We start from the raw sequence: 26,555 nt of genomic DNA on the forward strand, positions 1-26,555 counted from the left end.
AAAAAAAGAAAGAAAAGAAATTATAGGAAATAGAAACTAGTGGTGATGGAATTATTCTCCTTTATTGGGGAAAGCAGGGATGAAGCCTCTCTCTGTTCTTAAAATTTGACTATTAAGAGTTCAGGCATTCTAGTGTGCCTTCTGATCCAAGAACACTAAACCTGAGACATCCTCAGCCCTCCCTTCTACAATCTGTCTCCCAGACACTGGAAGCTGGGGAGGTAGCACGCTCTGTAATGGATCACTCCTGTCCTGACAGCATGCCCTAGATCTTTCCTTCTAAACTGAAATATGGACTTAAGCTAGGCTATCCCCACCTTTCTGTGCCTGCTTCCATCCCAACTTGCATATGCAAAGCCTTCTAGATCCTAATTTCTACTGTTTCCAGCTCTCCGAGGGAGGTAGGCAAAACTGCTTAGTCAAGATCCCTCAGATTATACATTTTATCATGAGAAAGCTTGTGAGGAAACCACAGAGAACCTGGCTCCTCTGTGCTGGGGTTCAAGGTTGGGGAGGTAAGTGGGGATGGTATGGTGAGCAGTTGCATAGGAGGAAATTCAAGCTGTTGCCTATTAAGATCCATGACTTATTTTTAAAGAAGATGTGTGTTCTAATATGTGGACTATGATTATTCAGTTATTAAACAAATTCTTCTAAGTATATACCATAAACTGGTGTTCCTATTAGATGCTGGGGAGATACAAACACAAGTATGCAAATCTTGCCTTGCATCTCATACAGGCGGATTAATACACAAATGATTACAACACATTCTCATGAGTGCTGTTGGAGGGGTAGGAACAAGGTGCAACATCAGCACAGAGGCAACCCCCCTGGAGAGTTCTGGGTGGGATTCCAGGAGGAGGCAACACTTAATCTACATCTTAAATGAGGAGTGGGAGGCTGCTGGGTGAGTGGGAGCATTCCATGTAGCCAAGGAGCACATGAGACACAGAAGCACAGCAAGTCTGAGCGCTGCACAGAAGTGGTCCAGCATGTAAGAGTGAGGCTAAAGCTGGGGACCAGGGACAGAGATGAGGATGCTGGTGGAGGCCAGTCATCTAGGCCTTATCCACCTAAGAGCACAGACTATCATAGAAAAGGAGTTTTAACAGGACACCAGTTAATAATGATGTTTATACATGCTAAAAAATGTTAGTGTTTATATCAAAGTTAAGGAAGAAAAACATAAACTTTTGGTTTGGCTTTGTAAACAAAATATTTTTCACAGCTGTGTGATTTGCTGATTGGGACTGAACATATTAATAGGTCAAATTAGCTTTTAAAATACATTTTAAAATAATAACTTTCTATTATTTAAAATGTTAAATAATAGGTCAAATTAACCTTTTAAATACATTTTAAAATGAAAAGCTTTATGCACATAGAGCCAGTCTTCATGAACACCATCCATATAAAATGATGTTCCCACACAGAATGTAAAATTAATGAAGTACATTGCCAGGTTTAAGACAAATTAAAGTGGACATCACAGTACCTGGCATGCAGGCAGTTCTGCCTCATCTAGTCAAGACAACCTGCCTGCATGGGGTGTGGGTTTGAATGCAACTAACCATATATAGAGCTTTTTCTCCATATGATTCATTAATTGAGAAATCACCGTATCTCACTATATTAGTTGTGCTAATTGAACAGATAAGAAATACTCTATAAGGAAATTCATTTTTCTTCCCTGATATTGTTCTCTTACCACCAGGGTAATGAAGAAGGAAGAGCTATTATTGCACAGAAGATAAACAACACTGGAAAAAGCCTTTCTTCAGGGGAGGAACTTCTGAATTGATTTGTGTTTGTGTACTTGTGTGTTGCACATAACACTGCATGAATAAAATTAGCAGTGGAAAAGCAGCTTGTAATGTGTCCTGATGTCAGAAGGGTCATGGCAGGGTTCCCAAGTCCATCTTTTCTTCACCAGGCAGGATATCCGCACATCATCTGAGATCAAGAGGAAGTTGTTCATCCTACATTTGAGACTGTCTACAGAAGGAAGTTCCAGTCTTCCTTCATTACCTATTTCCATAGTACACTGGTTACAGTGTTATTACCTGGCAGTGCATCTTAATGAAACCTTTAGCCTTATTGAATTCTTGGTGGACACATGATATTAATTTAGGGAAAAAGTGGTTATTTACATAGTAAGACACAGCCTCAAAGACTCAAAATATGCATTACTATTAGTAATATTAAATAATAAATTAATAATATTAATTTGCATGCATTAGGAGATAAAAGCATTCATTCAGCGCCTACCACAAGCCATAAGAAGGCATTTTAAGGAAATATCTTACAAGTTCAATAGCTTTAACAACAACCTTATACTCAAAACTCTTAGCAGCCCAAGACTGGCTGCTGTAATGGATCTGGATGTCTATCTTATTCATTAAACAAAACACAGTATTTGGGGAAGAAAGGAAATTCTGAATATGCCAAATACTTGTATCATAGTGTCCACAGTCACAGTTTTTCTAAGTCTCCACTAATATTTCTCTAGGTTGGAATGCACTTGGTATATGTATATGGCCAGCACACTGCCAACTTGCACAACAGTGATTTATTAGAAATTCCAATCTTACTTGGGGTAAGGGAAGCAGAGACAATCTTAAACATACACTTCAGGAACACGGACTACCCTTAATGCCAACCACAATTGTGATGATTATCAAAAAGGTTTTTTTGTGTTGTTATCAGCAATTATTTGAAGGAATGACAGGAGAAATAAGACAGCCTCCTCTGAGGATGTACTGGGTCTCTAAGGACTGGAGGGTAGAATTAAATCATGCTGAAAAATGTTGATACAGAGCAATCCAGGGAACAGCTACTATAATTTTTGTTTTGGTCATTGCAACTTCTAAACTTGTAATTACCAAACTCTCAGAAATGTTTTATGTTTATAAAAGGAACACATGCAACAAGTTCCTCACTTGCATAGGAAACATAATGAAAGTATTTGACTTTCAGATTTCCATTCCTTCCCTCTTAAAGAGAGAGTATAGCAATTTGCTGTCTTTCAGCCTTAGATACCTGAGCACCAGAAATGGATTTAGACTTTTAAGATAGGTAATAGGTAAAAATGAGTGAAATCAATGTCACATTGATTTGGGAAATAAGAAACAGAAGGAGACGAACCAAACACTTCTGGTAAGGGTATGGACAAGAAAGGAACACTGTGAGGTCATTATGAGGTGCAAGTAGGTTGCCATCCGTGTAAATAAAGCTGTTGGTTATCTTAGGGAAGGGAGCCATTTGTAGGAGAATGTGAAGGGCTCATGCAGAGTGCAGTAATGAAGCTGAGTATGAAGACAAGTCACAAGCAATCAAAAGACAGAAGAGGAGCCAGAAAAGAGTGCTGACTTAGGGATGATCATCAATAATGCACTAAGGAATAAAAATCAGAACAATGTTTGACAGCAATGAAAAGGGCCAACGAGACTGTGGGCTGTATGTGTAGTCTCCAAGAGAACAAGTCAACACTGCTTTTTCCAATGTTATTTAAGGCAGCAAGATCTCATTAACTGTGGGCAGGTCTGGCTTTTCCCTCCCATTGGAAGAAATTGAAAGAAAAGCTGTGATTTCTAACTAAAGTCAATTCATGGTTCAAAAGACTGGGCACAAGCAAAGACAATGCAGTTTCCAGCCCCATTGTAGTTCCCCTACAAAACACCCTCCCTTCCCCTTCCCCCTTTCTCTGGCTTATCATAATCCTATACTTCTAGAGTTTTAAGGAGAGGATTAACAGATTTAGATTAGCCAACTGTGAGAAGAGAGAGGATGTATATACTTGGAATCTTTTTTAAACTCTGTGATAGCATCATCCCTCTTTGTAGAAACCTCTATGGCAGCAGAGTATACTTAGAAAAGTTAACTATGGAAGGTTGTAGAGTAGTCATAAAAAAAAATTGGATATGCTAATGCTGAGACAAAAAAATAAATAATACATCTCTTTCTCACTGATGTATTCTGTTCATGGCTATCCAATCATTTAATAAGACAGATCATTAAGGAGATGATCCTTGAAATTCTAATCAGATCCTAGGAAGGGTATGGAAAGGGAAACCCCAGCTGGCAAAATCCTAATGTTTTAACAAAGACCATACTGTGCTAAGTTCAAAGACCAGTCCTGTACTAAGCCACCAAAGTAACAACGAAACCTCCAAATAACCCCAAAGTAACCCCATCTTTCTGTGTTTCTTTTAATGACATTTTAATTTGACTGTTGAACAAGTCCCTGAGTTGACAGTTCCTCATTTTGACTTTGAGAAATGCTACAAACTAGAGTAATAAAGCAGTTCAGAATAAATAAAACTATTATTAATGATTAATGGTAACATTTATTGAGATTTACTATGTACTTTATGTATCAAATTTTAATCCTTATAGCCACTCTATGAGGTTGGAACTAGTATTTGCTCCATTTTGCAGAGGAAATAGAGGCACAGAGAGATAAAGTAACTTGTTCAAGGTCACACAGCCTGGGAGGGACTGAGGCAAGATTTGAACGCAGGCAGCTTGGCTCTCTGGTGCTTGTATACATAACCACAGTGCCTTCTGCCTCTCAGCATCTACCTCCTTAAAATCGATTGTTACTGCTTTTAAGGCAGGTGCTTAAAATAATAATTAGGACTCGAGAGGCACTGCTGGTGCCCCTTATGTATAGGGTCCCCTCCCCTATATCAGACAGCAGGGGCCAGTGTGACTTCTATCTCATGTAAAAGCTGATTTTGTTCCTGCAAAGAAGTCACAGGCATATATGAAGATCCCTTTGGGGACCCAAATAGTGGAGAGAGAATGAAACACATCAGAAAGCCCTCCATGTTTTCCAGCATGACCATTTTCGAGAGAATTGGGGCTAATGTTTCCCAGCATAACATCCCATCATCATTGTGGTCTTAGAGCCTTTCAGTCAAGATTTTTCAAACACCTCAACACTCAAGAACTTGACAGCTGGTCCCAGTTAAAGCTGTAGAAAAGCAAAGCTGTGTTGCAGCTGATTTTGTCGTGGATGCTTCCACGTCTTTTCTCTTGCTTTAAGGAAAAAAAAAATCCTTCTTCCATAGGTGAAAGTTTCATCTTGTTAATATGAGGGGGAAAAAAGTGTTTCTGGAATAAAAGATGGTGATGGAGATGAGTTTACATTAAATTTACACATAAAATTCCTGAGATCATCACCACAGTTAAATTACCTTTAAAAAATGACTGGACTTGAGTACATTCAGAAAAATGCCTCTAGAAGGCATATAGAACAAAGAGGGCTGAGAAGATTGGCAGCTTATCTGCCTGCTCAGAGTCATGCTTTATGGGAAGGGCAGCAACAATGACAGATCAGGAGCAATCAGTGACAAAGCTTCAACCAAGAGGTGTTGGTCATCCTCATGCCCCAGACCAGAGTGCTCAGCCCCCCATAGAACAAGGGTGAGCAGCATTCACTGCTTACATCTCTGCCTGTTATTTTTCTCTCTCCATATAGATAGCCATTGGTTGGTACAGATGAAAGATTAGTCCAGGGAAGGGATGAGGTGAGTGATCAATGTTCCATCATTCATCAGCTGCTTCGGGGCTTTAAGCCCATTCCCAGTGGTCTATAGGATGACCATCTGGGCCATCCTTTAAGTAACAATGCCAGTCATTCCCCAAAAGTGAATAATAATAAACTGTGGTGAATGGGGGACCAGACATGGTGTCTTCTACAACTACAACACTTAGTAAGAACATCACAGAATAGATCCTTAAGATGAACTGTCATGAAAATTGTCTTCACTAAATAGCTATTCTCAGATGAGTTCTCTCTGTTACCAAATATAGTCTCACCCATTGCCTCCAAAGAACTAGCTGTACCTGGTTCAGGAATTTCATTTCATTTGTATACAAGAACAAGAAAAATGAAATCAAGATTTTAAATATCAACCAGTGCTGGAAGGAAGGTGATAAATTTGGCACCTGAGAGGTCCCGGGTGAGGACAGCCAGACAGGAGTGGGTGATGTGTTAGCAGGGCCAAGTTGATGACTTGGACTGTAAGTGCAGAATAATCAAGAAATTTAAAAAGAACATTAGGTTTGTAAGTTTCCATCCCTATTTACATATCCAGAAACAGGGATGTTTTTTCTAGAAAAGTAAAAATGAAATGTTACTTAGTCCAATTAAGTGTTATTTATGTTATATACATTATAGACAGGAAATTTAAAAAATTGCAGGAAATTCTGAACTAAAAAAAGAAAACATATCAATCACCAAGTAGAAGCATAGCTAAGTAAACAGTGATAAGCAGTTAAAAAAATCATGATTAAAGCTGTCTACTCATATGCAAAAGAGAACTTATTTTTAAACCTAGTAATGGTAGATTAAAATTTCCAATTGGCATCAGAAGAGAACTTAATGTGAGATATAATACAAGGGCTAAAAGGAAAGAACCAATAGGTTCAAATTTTAGAAATACACTTAAACACCAATCAAATGGTTATTAGAAACTAAACTATAAAAAAAATTCCTCACCCAACAGATAATCCAATAAGGTAACAATGAAGTTCATGACACAGGTAAGGAGGACAATGGTAACTTTTCACGAATCCACATCATCAAAGGCACAGCTGCCTAGGAGAACGAAGGAACAGCAGAAAAGCCTGCAGTGGCCTGGCACCTGATATGCAAGCTCTCCGAAGACAAATGAAGGGCCCTGTTCACAACCAAATGACATTTTGGCAAGATTATGCAGAGGATATATTTCTGGTTGGCTGGAGGTCAGTCAAATATATATATTTCCTATTTCCAAAGAGTCAATGTGCCATAGGTCCACAGTGTGCTGTTCAAACAGACATCCAATTCTTCGTTTAGCAGAAGCTGAAATTTGGCACTGTTTTGTACAAGATATTGGCATTAGACTTTTAATGAGAAATGGTGAGATAAAAATGATGAATTCATTCTTGCCTAGGTAGTGTAGTAAAAAACGATTGCACATCCAGCTTCTGGTTTCTGAGACATAACTCTAGAAGACAGAAATCTCTGGAATCCCCATCCTGTTTAATCTATAAATCTGAACAGTGCAAATGCAGACCCCCAATTTTTGCTGCTAATAAATGCCAGCAATTTGATTAAAACCCAATAGGAAAAAAACCCATATATCTTTATAATATGTACAATGGTGCATTTTAAGTTGTCAACAATTCATTCATTCAGTAATACTTATTGGATGTCTACTAGGTCCTAGTCATTATTCTAGTGCTCTAGAATTCATTGGTCAACGAAGCAGACAAAAATCCCTGCGCACATGGAGCTTAGTCCTGTGATAAGTGAACTCTGTCTCAGCAAAGTCACTCGATGACTAGTATTTCCCCAAAATTATATTTCACCAGGCATTACTAGCCACAGTGCTCAAATAGGGTCCAAAGTGGCAAAGACACACCAGAAGCCTGGACTTCAATGGGATGTCACTGTAAAATGGGGTAAACAGCTTCAATTTTAAGGACAACAGATTGTCCAGTTGGGCAAAGCAACAAACACCCAATACACAGGAATGTTTGGCAGATACCAACACTTTTCAAAGCATGCTAGTTTGCAAAATCCTATTCATCACAAAATGTTATAATTCAGTAGTCAACCAAGTCACTACTGAAAGCACACATGTGCTTTCTTACAACTTATACACTTCCCCAGTGATAGGACTTGTCATAATAAACATCTAAATCAGACTAGAAAAACTAAACCAAGAAGAGAACATTAAGTTGTATACCTGGTCTCTGATCGTCACTGACACTGGAATACCCAGCCCTGGGTAACACCCTGGTATTTAAAAAGGGGGTGGAGGGCGACCTAAGGGGTCTGCCTGAAGAGAAGAGTAAAGGCTCATGAGTTAGAGCTGTAAAATGAGTTAGTCTGATGGGGGTGGAGGAGGTCCTAGGGTTGGGTTAATGAGAATATTCACGAGCAATAAGGGGACATTAGGATAACACTGTAATCACCTTTGAGCAAGAACACCCTGTGCTATTGCTGCTGTTTTATTATCCAGTCCTATGAATATAGCATCTAGGTTAATGCAATTTTACATTTTAGGAGGGGTGCACATACTGACTGAGTTTAGTGTTAATAAGCACTATCAGTAAAGTCTTAACAAATGACCAGGGAATCTATATCAGAGACTGAATATCCATAGGAATGACCCTCAGAGTGGGCGTGGAGTCAATCCTTCTAGATATATGACTTTTCCTCCCTTAGAGAAAACCGGTTAGGACTTTATATCCTGATGATCTTGTATTAAACCTTTACCAAAACTGGACAATTACATGTACACTGAATTCTTCTGCTGGTCCAAGTTCTTGTTTAAGGATGCTGGTGATTCCAATGAGTTATCAGAAGACAGGAATCTTTAAGTAAGCTATAGAGCCTTATATCTACAGCCTGATTGGCTTGAATAATCGTATTTATCTTTTTGCTCATAGAAATATTCTTAAACTGCTTTTATCTAGGTCTGCAGGGATGACGTACTGTGTTTGTAAGAAGAAAACAGGATGGCACCAGTTAGCACTAATGCACTCTACAGGAGTCTGAAGCTCAAAAGCCTTCAGGGGCCTGGGAGATAACATAACTCAATTGGAGAGGAGGTAACAGAATTTTTTCCATTCAGGATTTTATGCCGAAAACTCTTTTCATATCTTTGGATTTTTCCAAGACAAGCCAGAACTGGATTGTTATGTCAACTCTCCCACTTTTCAACTGTTGTCAGCTAATCCCCAAATTTTGTTTGTTCAGCCCCCTCCCGACCTGCCAAAAAAAAAAAAAAAAAAAACAAACCCAACCATTTCCAAGCAAGATCAGAGCTGTAGGCCACTAGGTTGTAACCTCTGCACTGCAGCAAAAACCTGAAGAAATTGTCTGGAACTAGGATCAGAGCAGATGGAAGGATGTGGGATGAATTATTGACTAACGTGGTTCAGAGGCTTTGTGGTAAAACTTGAAGCTCAAAAAATTTCAATTTGGGTATGCAGCAGAGGAAAAGAATTCCACAGGCATAGAGGCACTCAAGACTGCCTAGGTTCATTTCCTTAAGAGCTGTGTTAAATTAAGACTCGAGATAGAAAATATGGGCTGAAGTAATTTTTAAAATAAGTTTTTCACAATTTGAGATTTATCTTTTTAACATATTCAAACAAAAGGAGTCATGGTTTAAAGTCAAGGAAAAACCTATAATATGTAATTAAGGTTGAATTTCTGCACACCAAATATAGTTAAGAAAATGGAACAAAACAACATAATCAGCAATGAAGCACCAAGGGTACACCAACTACAAAAGACCATTTGTCTATTAAAAATAAACACATGTAGCACACGCAATCCAAAGGTAAATGTATAAACAAACTAGATTTTGCTTTCCTGTCAAGTATGAGATACTCACTAATGACACACAGCACCCATGAAAGCACAATTTGGTTTCTTCTCTCCTTTAATATTCCTAGCTTTTGAAAATGGGATGCGAATAGCATATCTCAAAAGTACACTTGAAAGACATGCTACACAGCAGTGATGTAATCTAAAAGCAGCGTAATAAGTTTTCTGAAGAATCATCTGCACCCAGAATGAGTGATTTATGTAAGATATTTTAAAAGTTCTAAAACTATTTAATGAGAGTATTACAGAGCTGGCAGTGTGCATTACAGCTGAAGCCCCACATTGGGCTCACAGAGACTCGACTTTCCATCCCAATGTGCATGCTTAGAGATGGGCATGAGCCAGTATGGATCAGTCACAGGGGAGGAGAGGATTGCTGGGGGCTTCCAAGAGAGAAGCTTTCTTCCTCCTTACTAAGAACCGCTAAAAGACAAATGTGAATTAGGAAACATGCAGCGGGCCAGATGCTGTGGCTTGGTGCCTATAATCCCAGCAGTTTGGGAGGCCGAAGGGGGAGGATTGCTTGAGGCCAGGAGTTGAGGGAAATAGGCAGCGCTGTTTCACTGGCAACCTCCTAAGACTACGAAGCGAATGAGCCTCGGGATAAAATCAACACTGCGGAGAACTGGGCTAAGAGAAGGAAAAACCCCAGGTTCTGGCGGATACCACTGAGATGCTAAATAACCCTGAAACCTTCCTTTCCTTTGGATATCCGGTATGTGAGCTAAAATCCTCGTTTGAGCCATTTTGAACAGTTTTCTGTTACTTGTAGTTTAAACCACTCTAATTGAAAGTGTAGTTTTTCCTGCAGAATCATTCAAATTCTTCAAAATATTAAGAGTCAAGTTTTACACAGTATGGTCTTCTGGTAGGCATTGGTTGCATTCATATAAAAACATACAGAATTGGAAGAAAAGGTTCCCTTTAAGTTTCACAAAATACTGTCATATATTAGGAATGATATATTCTATTTTGAAATGAATGTTAATAGGTTAAGTGCAAATGGAGCAATTTTTACAAGTGGGTCCAAGAGACATTTCTATGGAGTCTCCTTAAAGGGAAACTTTCTGGGTTTGCATCAACCACTTTCGTATGTCATTCTGGAATACAGTCTTATACCAACCAGTGAGCAGTTTAAGCAATGGAAAGGAACGGAAGTATATATCAGTACCCAAGACACTACTACAGAGTTACAGAATTTTCCATTGTTATGAGTAAATGAAACCACCATCTCAAATATAATATAAACTTAACTGGTACTTAATACAAGATTTATCTATAAGGATTGTTCCACCATCAATTACCATCCTCCTGCCTTCAAAGAAGTAGGAGTACTTTAAATTGAGCATACAGAAAAGAATACTCATGATGTAGTTATCGGCGAAAAAGAAAATCACTACTACTGATTTCGATATGCATATACAACCCAACAATGCAAATATTTAAATACAGTACCATTTCATAAAATTTGTGTTTTTTTGTGGAGATGAAATTCATATAACATAAAATTAACTCTTTTAAGTGAACAATTCAGTGTCATTTAGCATATTCAGAGTGCTGTGCAACCACTACCTCTATTGAGTTTTTGTGGAGATGAAATTCATATAACATAAAATTAACTCTTTTAAGTGAACAATTCAGTGGCATTTAGCATATTCAGAGTGCTGTGCAACCACTACCTCTATTGAGTTCTAACAGATTTTCATCATCTAAAAGGAAAACTCTATATCCAGTAAGCAGTCACTCCCCATTCCCACCTCCTCCCAGCTCCCAGCAACCACAAATCTACTTTCTATCTCTATGAATTTAACCGTTGTGGATATTTTGTATACATGGAATCATATAATATGTGACCTTTTGTGTCTGGCTTCTTTCACTTAGCATAATACTTTTGAGGTTCATCTCATTGAATTTTAATGAACTTAAAAATTATGCCAGAAAGAGTTGGTTTTAGGGCTCCCTGGAGAGAAGTCTCCAGTACAGCCACGAAGACTCGGGATGGGCCCAAAGGAAGTTAAATCCTTCAGGTCATGAAAATCAACTATATAAATACAGAATAAGAGTGAATCAGGTAAGTAGCAGCCAGATGGAAAAACATTTTAAAAGTAGTTGCAAAGACGATAGGAGAGGTATTATGCCACAATAAAATCTCGATGATGACTGCATAAAGTCTAATAGTATTTTACACTTTTCTAAATATTTGATTTCATCATTAAAACATATAAAATATTTTAAACAGAGTAAGTGGTTTTCTTTAATAAAACAGTGTATCTAAAATTCCAATGCAGAATATCATGAGGAGTCCCCAAGCTTTCAAACTTCCATACCACATTAGGAATTCGGAGTTTATATATAATAATGTGAGTACTGCTCATCAGAAGGATACAGAAAAAACAGAGTATCCAGAGAGAGGATGGAGGTGATATTAGAAACTATATTGCCACCCAAAAAAGTACATTAAGAAGAAAAGATGAAGTGAGGCTTTGGGATTAGGCGTGTTCTATACCAGAGGGCAGAAATTAAAGAAGAATGATTCAGGCTCAGTATAAAGGTGAATTACTTCCAAGCAGTAATTCAACAATAAGCAGGTGTCTCTTATAGGGGGAAACTCTTTGGCACTAGAAACTGTCAGAGAGCTGGGTGATATGGTAAACTACCTTGCCTTCCCAGCCCTTTTGCCTGTTGCTGGTGTCAGCTTCATGGCCTATAGCCCGTGCAGACACATGGGGCCCAGGCTCAGAGGGTGCTGGGCTTGCTTTAGTGCTCTGTTGTCACTGTTTCGAAATACTTAATTTTTGATGAAGGGAATTTGTATTTTCATCTTGCACTGGGCCCTGTGAATTATGTAGCTGGTCCTGTTAACATGTACAGAAGAAATACTCTTATCTGATGAAGTGGGAGTGATATTTGCTTGGGTAAAATAAAAAGGCAGTTTAAGCAGGGAAAACATAAAACTGTGATAAAAAAATAAAGCTTAAATTTAATGTTTTAAATGTACTATCCACTCCTATGATGTAGGGCCAAAAGCATTTTTTAAAATCCTAGATTTAAAAAATATCTGTTTTTTTACAGTATCCTTCCAATATCTAACTTAACAACAGTTTTTAGCAGTTTGCCTTTTAAAGATTTTCTAAAAAGCATCCCATTTGTTTTTTTGCAGACACAACTCATTATCTGAACACATATTTTGTCAGTTAATTAAAGGGCACCATTATAAGAAGAAGTAAGTCTGCCTAAACAAGTTCATTAAACCTAGAACCTACCTGGCAGGAGCAGGCAAGGGACCATGAAGTAGGATGCACTAACGTGTCATTTCTCACAGGTGAGCATCCAGCCTGCCCCTGGGCATCATGCATGCATTTCACACAGTGAATTTAGAATGTCACTTAATTCAGTGGGTCAATTTCGTGGTGGCTGCCTAGTCCTCTGTAGAAACAGCAGCCTTCTTGCATTGTCTCTTGTCTGGGTTGTCCTTTTGAGGACTATGAGCATGGCCACACTTCCATGGAAAAGAAGTATGAGTTTACCTGAGGTAGTGTGGACTCCCCCTGAAACTAGTGGAGATTCTTGTCAAGTATCAAATAAAGAGGTAAGTGTTTGGCAAAGAAACCAGAACTCAAAGAGGTAGATCACTGACTAAGGAATTGCAGGGCAAAGGGTGAGCCTGAGGAGGACAAGGGGATTTGCATTTCTCTCTCGGGCTCTCTTCTTAGGTCTAGACTTTGAGGCTGGATGGTCCTCAAGGCAGTAGGAAAGGACCACTTCAGTTACAGGGAAGCAGGCAGAAAACTAAACCAGGAGGTATCCCTAGAGTTATCTCCAGGCTCACTACAAGTGAACTATTTGGTTAGACCAATTTATCCAGTTGCCTACTCCCTTCTGTGTGACCATACTCATTCTGTTGTTATTACAACACTTTCCAGTTCTCTTTGGGCCAGAGAATCAATGGGAGAAAGTTTTCCCACTGCTAGTGTGGAGGTGGCAGAGGCAAACACAGTGAATATTGTGGATTGTAAGTAGGATGACAGTGGTTCAGTCATTCTTCCCTACGTGGAATTTACCTCCATTCTCTGCCAGGAATCCGAGTCTCATTGTATTTGGGGAAACTACAGGGTTGCTTTATATTCTCTGACTGGAGTTTGATGTTTGATAAGAGGCCAGGTGAATCTACTTCAAAATGGAAAGAGGGCAGAACTACCACTTACTGAGTGCCTCCTGGAGGCCAGCCATCAGACTAACTCCTTTATATAATGCAATAATTGTCATAACCATTCTATGAGTTAAGTGGGCCTCTCTAGGGTAAAGAAGGAATGGAGGAATAGAGAGATGAACTAACTTCCCAAAGTCACATATCGTCACTGACAGAGCTGGGATTTGAACCTGCAGCCATCTGATTTTAAAACCTGTTTTCCTTCCCTACAATACATGAGCTCTACAGCAGTTTCAGATCCTGAAAGTCTAAGAAATAAGATGAGAATATTTTTTAAAAGTTAATCACAAAAAGTGGTACACAATATGGAGAGTCACACAGCTACTCAAAAGAGACATAGAAAAACTGATTTTAGTCGGGCGCGGTGGCTCAAGCCTGTAATCCCAGCACTTTGGGATGCCAAGGCGGGTGGATCACCAGGTCAAGAGATCGAGACCATCCTGGTCAGCATGGTGAAACCCCGTCTCTACTAAAAATACAAAAAATTAGCTGGGCATGGTGGCGCGTGCCTGTAATCCCAGCTACTCAGGAGGCTGAGGCAGGAGAATTGCCTGAACCCAGGAGACGGAGGTTGCGGTGAGCCGAGATTGCGCCATTGCACTCCAGCCTGGGTAACAAGAGTGAAACTCCATCTCAAAAAAAAAAAAAGAAAGAAAAACTGATTTTACTAAAATTCATCCATAACCAACAAATCTGAAACCAGTGATTTAAAGAATTATGGGGGATGTTATTTAACGGAGACCACAGTGCTATACAATAATTTCTATGTGTTTTTGTTACCTCTATTATTCAGAAGATTGGAAAGCTCTTTCCCTTAAAAGAAAGTATTACATAGAGAATAAACCCAATTAAAGAGAGGGTTTAAAAAAATTAAAGGAATGACCAGAACTATCAGATGACTTTACCAATGCATAAACACTCCAGAAATCACCACTGTGGGAAAAAACTGCCCCAGCCCTATATCCAGTTCACCAGAACAAAGGTTAGCTAAACAAGAACTTACTTTACCGCACCTGCATTCTGAACATGAAGCCACTTGAGTGCTCACTTTAATTCGGATAATTAGAGTGTTAGTCTCTGAAAGAATATTCACTAAATTAGACTGCAATTAATGGACTTGAAATGGCAGGTTTGCTCTAGCCCAATGAACATGAATATTTTATGTATTCTATACTCTATTACAATGATAATACTTCTACTCTGTGTGTAGTAGTACCTTAGCCCACACTATAATTTGTGTGAGAATAAGGCAATATTATGAAATGGAAATATACTTCATCTGTTTTGGGAATATACATGAAGGCCCTTGGGTTAGCAATTAATATAAAGAAAATAAAGAAAATACCTGTGATTAATGCCTAAGTTGCTTTTTTTTTTTTTTTTCCTTTTCTAAGAATCCTAATTTCCTTTTGATAATTGGATTCAGAAAGTAAATTACTAGAAGGTATCTCTACAGTTCTCCTGGCCCCTAAACATTAAATTACAAGTCACTTTTCAACGTCCTCGCACATAAATGAACACAAAACATTGGAATGTCATCCCGGCTTTTATTTCCCAAGTCCTCCAGAACTATTTTCTTGTCTCTCTGTGGTTCCTACTCGCCTCAGTCAAATGAAAATCAAATTCAGGCAGCAAAGGAGTCCAATGAAACGCATCTCAAGGAAAGCATTTATTTGCCCTCTTGGAGAACAAAAAGGCTAGAGAAGCACAAGATTTATCCTTTAACCACTACAAATGGGCCCTAGTTGAAAGACTAGGATTCAGTTTTCAGAAGTCATTATAACTAATGGCTCTTTTATAAGTTCCTTCGTGATCTGTCGCCTGCCTCCTCCCCATCCTTATTCCCAATCCCCACTCTTCATTCACCTGTTCTGGCCATACTGGTCAGCTTGTACAAAATCCATTTTCAAGGCACATGCCCAGCATGGATATGCCTATCTATGACTTTACTCAAATGTCTCCCTCAGAGGGGCTTCCCCTGCTCTTGAATCTAGATGAACACCCCATGTTTCTTCATCATTGTCTTTCTTTATAGCACATCGTTTTTCCTTCAGAACGCTTCTCACAATTTGTAATTTCACTGACACCTGTGTACTGACTTGTCTAAGGTCTGCCTCTCAAGTTGGACTGCAAGCTTCCTGAGGGCGAAGACCCTGTTTTGTTAATCAGGTATACACAGCACAGAGTAGATGAGATGCTTTATTTATTGAATGAATGAATGCAGTACAGCTGCTTCAGGGCCTGGGTGACAAAGTGTGGTAGAAGTCTCCTCCCACTACTTCTGCACGGAAGCAGGTACCACTCTGGCCCCAAACAGGAAGTGCCTGGTAACCTTCTGGAAGCAGCATTCCCCTTGTGGGTACTGGTATCCTCATACTGGCTTTTTTTTTTTTTTTTTTTTTTTTTTTTTGAGACAGAGTTTCGCTCTTGTTGCCTACGCTGGAGTGCAATAGCATGATCTCGGCTCACTGCAACCACTGCTTTCCGGGTTTAAGCGATTCTCCTGCCTCAACCTCCCAAGTAGCTGGGATTACAGGCATGCACGACCAGGCCCAGATAATTTTGTATTTTTAGTAGAGATGGGGTTTCTCCATGTTGGTCAGGCTGGTCTCTAACTCCCTGCCTCAGGAGATCTGCCCACCTTGGCCTCCCAAAGTGCTGGATTACAGGCGTGAGCCACCGTGCAGGGCCTAAGCAATCTTTTGGGGAGGGAGCTAGTGAGACTGCCACATGGTAACCCGCACTAGCAAAGTCATTTAAGGAGCCCTGGGACATCCCTTTGGAGACTCCCAACAATATTCCAGGGGAATATGTGTTATTACTGGCTAATAACTATTTAACCTGCAAACAGTTGAACTGAATGGATATTTCAGATTATGGCTACAAGATTAAACTTACATTTAATTATTGCTAATTGAACATCTAAAGCCACTGTTCAGAGTTATTTTAAGTACAGAGTTCTGTATTTTTGACATTAAAAAAATCCATCATGAAAAAAATCAAAAATTATTTCTCATAATCATTCCTTATCTAATAAAAATTTTCATGAGCACTAAAGAAGAAAGCCAACTTTCCTTTTGCTTTATAAAAGAAATTCTGAGAGCTCCAGCGAGCCTAGAGTGCCAGAGGCTGAGAAGCCCATTAGTCAGAATAACCGATAGTGTTTTTATGCTTCCCAGGAGTAATGCTGTCCAAATCATGTCCTCTAACTTGTATTCTACCTTTCTATTAGACACTGAGTTCCCATTGTATGTCATTCTCACCTTATTACTCAATACCATGAACAAATACAAGAATTAGAGGCAAAACAGTTAGAAGGATATGTGAGGAATGAATAGCCAACCCTGGAAGTAAAGTCAGGCCCATGGCTAAACAATTCAGATGATCTTTCTTGTCCTTCTGACCCTACATATCACAGAAAGACAAGAAAGTGCAGAGCTCTGACAGTACAATCTTGACCCCAGATCCATTCATCCAATGAAGAAATGAGCCATGAGCATATTGACTTTCTAAAAATCCAGCAAACAATCACAAACTAGTAAGGAATCTCAGAAACTGTAATAAATTAGCCCTCCAGGGGGTCTATTACTGAAAATATACTTTGAATCTGATGCTCTGATTTTGAGTAACAAACCTCTCATTGCTGACCAAATCCTACGAGGATAGAGATTCAGGCATTAAATCTATTTCTCAAGTTTAATGGACAGCTCCTCCTTTACTTGCTGCCATTGTGTACTTGGGTCAGAGGGTACATGGCCAGGCCCATGTGTTTGCACCTATGGCTATTCAGATGGTTTCCTGACTATGAATTCCTGTTGTCTGGTTCTATATAGCTCAGCAGACACAGAATCTGGCAAGAAAATTTTCTTTTATGGAATGGTTACCATGGGTTATATGGTATAGTGGATGACTCTGGAAAACATTAGCCCAAGAACGAAATTGGAAAATATCACACGTATCCCCCAAATATGTACAACTATGATATACTACTTTTAAAAGACACACACACACACAAAGAATAAAATTGGGCACAAATATTGATGATACAATGGGGACAGTGTCAACCTGATGACAAAGACAGGTTTCTAAATCTATCAGCAGGTGAGCAGTCAAGGTCTCTCCTTGTTTTAAAATGAATCTGGGGCAAAGGTATTCTTATACAACCTTTTGGATGCTAACCTTATTTAAGTAGTGCAAGATTAAGAACTAGGCTTTCTTGGGACTGGCAAGAGAGTCCTTTTTAAAAAAAAAATAATGATAACCAAATATAAGATGCAGGATCAAATTTAAGATTATAATTAGACATGGAGCCAAATAGTGATTAGAAGCCCACAATGAATAAAAAGATAATAATTTATTTTTCTTCCTTAGCTTTCAAATTTTTTGATTGGGCAAACAAGGAGCTGTATCACTTGTTATATGAGAAATCATGAGGCAATGACTTCTCTTTTATCTTAACCAATGAACTTAAAAAAAAAGAAAAAAAAACAGCAGAGAGATTTTATCTGGGACTTGAAGACTTGCCTGTCAGACTATTAACAAGTAGACCGTTGAACAAAAGAGCCATTTAATTTAAATCCTACACACTTGATAATGTTAGAAAAATGTAAGTCATCACAAAGACGAGGCTTCCTGCACCAAAGCAAACCTACTTTACTTCCACCAGAAACACATTTTTCTCTTAAGTAGGAACTGGTCAGAAAGTGTAGCAAGACTGAGTGTAATCTTCAAGCACAGTTGATTCTGGAGTTAAAGGACAGATTAACATAAATTAAAACAGGGCCATCTAAAGTAATTGAAAAAAGCAAGACTCTACAGACTTAGTAGACATCTACAACTAATCCACTAGTAAGCTCATTTCACTTAAGCAAAGTTAAGTACAGATCCTAATTGGATTCTATCTCTGTACCAGTGGTTTTAAAGAGGATTCACAGCTCCTAACGAAATACAAAGTAACAAAGTTAATTAGAAAATCAGGGCTTACAGTGTGGTTTACTGCTGCAATGATTCATAACCGTGTAACCCAGAAACTGAGAACATCTTTGGGGAAATTACAGATGTTATTTTATGCTAGAACTTCTTGGAAATAACATTTGCTCAAATTTTGAAAGGTAGTTTTCAATCACTCCTTTCCACCATCCCCAAATCAGAAGTTCTTTACAAAGGACAGATCTACCAACACTTCCCTGGATAACTGGTCATTCATTCTACTTTAGAATCTGTAGATAGGTAAGCACAGGGAGTGGCTGACCTGGCAGAGGATTCTATCTTATAAGTGGACATCACAGCTTAAGCTCCTGATTTAGTTTTCTAGAAACTCTTTCTTCTGCTTAATTTCTTTGAATTTGTCACAGAGGAGGATGGACACTCTTTTTTTGCTTTTATCAGATTTAAAAAAATGTTATTCTGTCAAAGCAAAAATTCTATGCATTTTGCTTGAGTCTGTCTTTCTCTTGCTCTTAAATAAACTTCAGAAGATACATGGCAACCCTTAGGTGTATGATGCAACTAATGGTGAATCTGTGTGCTCTGTGCCTGCTTATGTTTGTGTCTGTGTGTGTGTGTGTGTGTGTGTGCACACATGCTCTCACTGCACATTCATTTGGGCCTGGTTCCCAGCGTTCTGCAGAGCAAACAGCTCTTTGGAAGTTTAAAGCAACACTGTGATTCTACCACTTCTCAAGAGTTCAATTGCTGAATCTCTCTCTTTTTTTTTTTTTTGAGATAGATTCTTGCTCTGTCACCCAGGCTGACATGCAGTGGCGCGATCTAGGCTCACTGCAACTTCTGCCTCCTGGGTTGAAGCAATTCTCCTGCTTCAGCCTCCTGAGTAGCTGGCATTATGGACATGTGCCACCACGCCCGGCTAATTTTTGTGTTTTTAGTAGAGAACAGGGTTTCACCATGTTGGTCAGGCTTGTCTTGAACTCCTGACCTCGTGATCCGCCCGCCTCGGCTTCCCAAAGTGCTAGGATTACAGGCTTAAGCCACCACACCTGGCCCAATTGCTGAATATCTTAACTCATGTAGAAATGGTAGTGATTCATCTGAATGGAATTAGAATTACTAAACAATATATTAGGTAATCCAGCCTATCATTTGTGAATATTTAAAAAATCATTTTGTATGCCAGTTTTTAATATTAATGTCCAGTTTTTCTATTTAGGGAATAAACATTATATCTCAGTAAAGATTTGTTTTTAAAGAAAAGATATTTGGGAATCCAGGAGCAATGAGTTACAATCAAATTGGCAGTGGTGCCTTTTTGAAAATAGAAACACTACGTCCTAGCTAACTGGTCAACATTTATTTCCGATAAAAATATACAAGGAAAGTAATCAGCATAGCACCTCAAAGTACTTATAGTCCTAATTCCCTAAGGTATTAAACTTAACATGCAGACAACTTTTAATCAGGAAGCACTCAGCTGTATTTATTGATATCGTTCAACTAACCCCAAGCCTGTCTAAACCCAGAAAGGGTTTAAGGAGTTTTCTTCCTTTATTACTTGTTACCATTTCAAAATCATAGTACAGTTGTGTAATATAGGCACCATTTTAAGAATGAACGTTTTTCTTCACTGAAAGTCAAACATCAGTGAAGATCACAGCATAATCACTGAACTGAATATGAGATGAACTATGTTCACTGTTTTCCAAGACTTTCATCGTAAAAGTGTACTGCTGCTCAGTAAATTGTGGATCACTCATAACAGTCTGAAATATCCCTGACTGTAGCAGGGAGAACAGAGCACTTCACACATCTAACCATATGCTCATGACTGAGCGGAGAGATTCTGTTGCTTGCATACTTGAGAATCTAAGCATACTTTGCCATTTTGTAGAGAAATAAAAGCTGAAGGCCATCTGGAGGATCCACTGCACCCTGAGCAGCAATATTAGCTTTAATAAAAACTGTTTACTTATTTTGGTAAAAATTTATACCGATGTCATATATGTGGCATCTACATCACTCATACACATAAACACAATTTTAAAGAGTTAACTGGCACAGTTTTAAAACAGACTCCTAGAGACAGAAGAGATACAAATAAGGCAGAAAAGCAAAGGAGATTAGTGAGACTGGGAAAAAGGTACAGATGATGAAATGAGCTGAAGGCATCCCCAGAGATTACTGTAAGCATAAATTAAAGTGACTATGAAATTCCAGTGTGTATGAGAATGACTTGGGATACTTATTGAAAACACAAACTTCCACATTCTATGCCCAAAAGACTGCTCATGGTGTTGCTCTGGGCTGGAACACAGAAACATACATTTTTAATAAGCACCCAGATAAGACAGGCATCTCACAGCTCATACTTTGAGAGACATTCAAAATACTTAACCTTAGCAAGCCCTTGAGGACAGAAGGCCTTCTAGGCCTTCTTTTTTTTTTTTTTTTTTTGAGATAATCTTTCTCTGTCGCCCAGGCTGGAGTGTAATGGTGTGATCTCAGCTCACTGTAACCTCTGCCTCCTGGGTTCAAGCAATTCTCCTGCCTCAGCCTCCTGAGTAGCTGGGATTATTGGCATGCCCCACCACATCCAGGGGCATCCCAACTACTGAAAATTTTGTATTTTCAGTAGAGACAAGGTTTCTCCATGTTGGCCTGGCTGGTCTCAAACTCCTGACATCAAGTGATCCCCCTGCCTCAGCCTCACAAAGTGCTGGGATTACAGGCGTGAGCTCCCATGGCTGGCCAGAAGGCCATCGAGACAAACCATATTCCTTTCCCAAAAGATCAGACCCAAAAGTCATGTGACAATTTTTGAGAGAAAAAGAAAAGGAACATGGGAAAAGGCAGAGGGGGGAAAACTCAATCACAGTGAATTATTATTTCTTCTTTCAGAAGATACAAGAATATTTACATCATCCAAATCATTGATTCATGCAATAATCCAGTACTGAATTTGCAAATGGAATACAATGTATTCCTTTATCCTACATATTTATTAAATGCCCACGTGTGTCAACAATGGTAGCGATACGATAACATTTCTGACAAGCCTTGCTCTAAAGATGCCTTCAACCTCCACACAACGGAAGACAAACATGAAATAGCATAGCAGGATGAAAGCCATATGTCATGAGGTGGTACCTCATGGTACCACCTGGTATGGTTCTCTGGCATTCTAGACAAGGAAAAGCTGTCCTCCAAACTGTGGAGGGAGTAGGGTGTAAGGCAGCAGATGAGGCTTCATGATGGTGACATGTATGGTGAGTCTTGCAGGCAGACAGGTTTTAAAACACGATTCTTCTTCTGTAGGAAAAGAGCATCCCGTGGGGCATGAACAATAGATCCAAAAGTCTACCGAGAGAGCTTTGGTAACATCTATCACTAAAGTAAGTTTTCCGTCCAGTGACAACTAGCGACACTCAAAATCCATCAGAGGAAAACTGCAGAAATGAATGCAGGCACACAGTTCCCCTTTCAAGAAACAGAAATTCCAACATCTGGTTCTAAACTCCCCTTAAATGAAACAGACATATGTTGCTACAAGGCTAGGAAAGGGAGGTATAAAAACATAGCAAAGAGCAGTCAGTGGGCACATTTCTGGAAGGCATCTGTCAAGCAGCTTCTCTTCCTGTGTATACACATAGTCACACCCTGGCCTCTGTATCAAGCCACGTACAAAGTTGAGCAACTTTGTAGGAGCCGGGAAGCAGGCCACATAACTGTTTAGCCTAACATACCAACTGGTGTTCCTTCTACTGTAACTGAGGTTCTAAAAAGCTTATTAAACTAATTCCTTGAAAATGCATATCACAAAGTCTGGAGAGAACTTAGAACTTTTGTTTTCTTTTGTACACAAGAATTTTGTTTTTTACATTTTTCCCTCTCTGCTTTCACTGCAGAGAAAATATCTTTCTCACCAGCTGTTTTTTCACCAGGAGGCAAAGGAAACAAGGAGTTTCTCTGCTGTCACACTCTTCTGATCACTAATCATCCTTGAGAATCCTCTGAAACAACTAGAATAGGGACTCAGATCTGGTCTCTTTCCATTTGTCAGCCAACCCAGCCAGGCAGGATAAGCAAATTTATGCATGTATGTCCTCTAGTTTTTCATCTTGCAAACTTTTAAAAACCAACACCCACCCAGGAGGTCTTGCCAATCTTATCAACGGCTATTTACACAAAGCTTTTTGTAACCTGTGTTTGCCATATTCTAGTAAAACTCATAACATTCACTGCTCCATAACATATGCTATTGCCTTTTTCAGCTTTTTCACACTGCTGTAAGCATTTATTCCAATTCAAAAGAAAATGCTGATGGGAACAAAAAAAAAAAAAAAAAAAAAAAACAGATTCTTAATCTATTTAAATGTTAGCTATTTCATATTATAGAAGCTGAAAAAAATACACATGCAAGAAATCATTCAAACCTTCTATATAAATTGGACTCTTTTTTTTACACAGCTTTCCTCAAGTGAGCTTATTTCATATTTGCAAACACTCTGAATTTTGCAATCTTGAAAGCAAAATTCTTAAACGCTAGAATCCTATAACTCAAAGTATCCTTTGTTTCTAAAGTAAATGTTATGATCCATCTGTATACATCAGTGGGATGTGTTCATCCCTAACACATGTTTATGGAGGACCAACTATGTGAAATGCAGTTTGGGGCACTGGGAATGTGGCGGTTAACAAAAACAGATTAAAATCCTGACCTTAAAAATCTTATGCCCAAGGAGAAATCCTACATCGCTAACAAAATAAATAAATGAAACATACAGGCTACTGAATGGGGAGAGGTTAGGTAGAATAACAAAATAAGGAAGAGGGTAGAGAGTTGGGGGTGGTGTGTGATTTTAATGAGGCTGCTCAGGAAAGACCCTTTTGCAAAGTAATATTTAAGCACCGGGGGCGGAGGGCATACATGGCCCTGAAGAAGGAGTGTCCTGGAAGAAGAGCAAGTTCAACAGCCAGGGTGGCTGGGGTGGAGTGAGCAAGGAGAAGAGCAGGAGAGGAGACATCTGAGAAGTGAGAGGGGACACAGTGCTGGGGCCTGGGGGCCATGGAGATTGCAGGTGGAGAGCCACTGCAGAGTTTTGATTGAACTATGAACACAATCATAGTTTACTTCTTAAAAACTGAACTAAAATTCACATATTATAAAATTCACCCTTTTAAAATGCACAATTCAATGGCTTTCAGTAAAGTCACAAGGTTGTACAGCCATTACTACTTCTAATTCCAGAACATTTTCGTCACCCCAATAAGAAACCCCATACATAGTAGTCATTCCCCTGTCCTGCTCATTGCCAGCCCCTGGCTACCACTCTTCTGCTTTCTGATGCTATGGATTCACCTACTCTGGACATTTCATATAAATGGAATCACATCATATGTGGCCTTTTGCATCTGATTCACTTTGCCTGGATCTCTGGCTGCTAAGATGAGAACAGGCTAAAGGCAGACAAGGACAGAAGCTGGAATGGTGGCAAAGGGATGAATACAAGAACTCAACTGGGAGTAGAGAGGGGCTTGAAACAGGATGGGATGTGAGATGATGAGCAAAGGCTGGATCCTGGGCACATTCAGATGGGATGATATGAAGTATGAGAGAAAGAAAAGTCAAGGACAATGCCCAGGGTTTTGGCCTGAGCACCTGGAAAGGTGGACAGGATGCCAACTAAGAGCCTACGACTCCTGGAGGGGCAGGCTGGGAAGAAATACCAGGGGCTGGATTCCGAAGCTGTGGATTAAATCTGGGCTGTCTATTATCTTTCCAAGTGAAGATGCTAAAAGGGGAGCTCAATATAAGTCTGGAATTCAGACAAAAAATTCTGGGCCAAAGATATAAATTTGGGAGTGAAAGAATGGAAGGTATTTAATACCATGAAACCAGATAAGACCAGCAAAGGAGCAAGTAGAGAAAGAGAAGAGATCTAAGGAAAGAGTCCTTAGACACATCAAGATTTGTAGGTTAGAGAGATGAAGAGGAACCAACAAAAAAGATTGAGAAGGAAATACAAGTAAGATGGGAGAACTAAGACAGGGTGGGGTCTTAAAACCAAGTGAAAGAACTTATCATGGAGAAGGGCATTGTCAACTATGCCCAATGCTGCCGATAGGTTGAGCACGATGAGGACTGAGGATGATCCTCAGGTTTAGGAACATGGCAGCATTCACAGACCACTTGTCCTTTACCTTCCCTTTTCTCCCCTCACTCCAGCCACGCCTACCTGTGCATCTGCCACTGCTTTTGCCAGGTGTGTTTTCCCCAGGTACAGCTTTGAAAAGGACAGTTTGAGTGGAGTAGGGAGGTCAAAAGTCTGACTGAGGTGGGTTTAAGAGAGAGTGGTAAGAAAGGAATCAAAGCCGGGACAATTTTCTTTGATAAGTTTAGCTGTAAGGGGAGGGAGAAAAATAGCTGTAATGGGAGGTGGGCTTTCTGAAGATAAGATAAATAAAAACATAGTTGTATACTGGTGGGACATATCTAGTAAAGAGGAAAATAGATGAGGAGGGAAGGAGTAGACTGGTTAGAGGTAGTAATTTCAAATATATTAGTTTGTCAAACATCAGCAATTAAAATATAAAACATCCACTAGTCCATAGAAAAACTAAAAAGGAAAAGCTTTTTTTTTCCCCCCAGAGGACACAAGAACCACCATCATTTAAAATTACGTGGATCCACTTTTTAAGGCTGAAGATACAAATTATATGCAGAGTGTCAACATCAGGGAGTCAACAAGACCCAAGCTCAAGGACCATTATCGATTGCAACAATCTAGATACTTCTTCTGACCTCAGTTTTCAGTCTATAAAACAGTGATTTAAACAACGTGTCCTCTCTACCTTTATAGAATTGATGTGATGATCAAATGAAATATACAAACTGTCTGTAAACACGTGTGATGTCCATGTAAGGCATTTTTAAGAGCTACTATATAGCTCTCTTCAAGGAAAATGTATATTGCAGGGTCTCCCCATCTAGCCATTAACTATTCTATTTCTTCTGGTGAACTAAGACACAAAAGTGCATATTTATGTTTTCTAATGAAGGAGAGTGTTCATCTTCAACAAGGAATTGGTAGGTTAACATAATGAATTCTCAGATGGAATTTAAGTAGACACCAAAGTTGAACTAATCTTTTTTCTCAGCTTCCCTCTCACATTTGATTAGAAAACTTAGGTGAGAACTTAGCAGGCCTTAAACCTCACAAGACTGTAAAGGAAGATGTGAAAGACAAAATATATAAGGGGCTACACACACACCACACAGATGCACGTATGTCACTTTTCTCTAAAATATGTCTGTGTCTCCTCATGTATGAAGCCACTTAGCAAAGAAGTTGGAGTTTCACTGTGAAATCAATGTATACACTTCATGTATAATCAATAGGAACAAACCTATTTTTTTCTAATTATAAAGGTATCATTGTATCTACATTTATGGCATATTATTTGTATATAAATAACATATTAGATATTGTGTCTTTAGTCAGAACTCCAATCTTCCACTATAAACTCAATTACACTTATTTACATAAAATAATTCACTTTATAATTACCTACATTCCAAAGTTACCAGGAAAGAATTATTCTGATAGGTGTGTGTATCTACTTTAAATTCCCTCTCAGTCACATACTCCAGCATTACTGGGAAAGGACTTATTTGAATAAGCTATTTTAAAAATTAAAACATCCTTTAAGAGGCCAAGAGTGGTGGCTCATGCCTGTAAACCCAGCACTTTGGGAGCCAAGGCAGGTGGATCACTTGAGGTCAGGAGTTCGAGACCAGCCTGGCCAACATGGCGAAACCCTGTCTCTACTAAAAATGCAAAAATTAGCCAGGCATGGTGGCAGGCACCTGTAGTCCCAGGCTACTCGGAAGGCTGAGGCACAAGAATTGATTGGACCCAGGAGGCAGAGGTTGCAGTGGGCAGAGATTACGCCACTATACTCCAACCTGGGCAAAAGAGTAAGATCCTCTCTCCAAAA

The 26,555-nt window shown here is 39.2% G+C and overlaps 1 protein-coding gene and 1 long non-coding RNA gene across 2 annotated transcripts in view; one reads left to right on the top strand and one right to left on the bottom strand.

The window, feature by feature from the left end:
* LOC108317828 overlaps positions 1–1,869 on the top strand; it is a 111,528-nt gene extending 109,659 nt beyond the window's left edge. The window contains exon 5 of the long non-coding RNA XR_005203443.1: positions 1,718–1,869. This is a non-coding gene — a long non-coding RNA (uncharacterized LOC108317828). The remainder of the gene's footprint in view (positions 1–1,717) is intronic.
* Positions 1–26,555, bottom strand: part of STK39 (serine/threonine kinase 39) — a 325,035-nt gene that overhangs the window by 37,308 nt on the left and 261,172 nt on the right. The gene's annotated exons all lie outside the window — the stretch shown is intronic.

This window comes from Cebus imitator, unplaced genomic scaffold, assembly GCF_001604975.1.
Source record: "Cebus imitator isolate Cc_AM_T3 unplaced genomic scaffold, Cebus_imitator-1.0 Scaffold10, whole genome shotgun sequence".
Lineage (NCBI taxonomy): Eukaryota > Metazoa > Chordata > Mammalia > Primates > Cebidae > Cebus > Cebus imitator.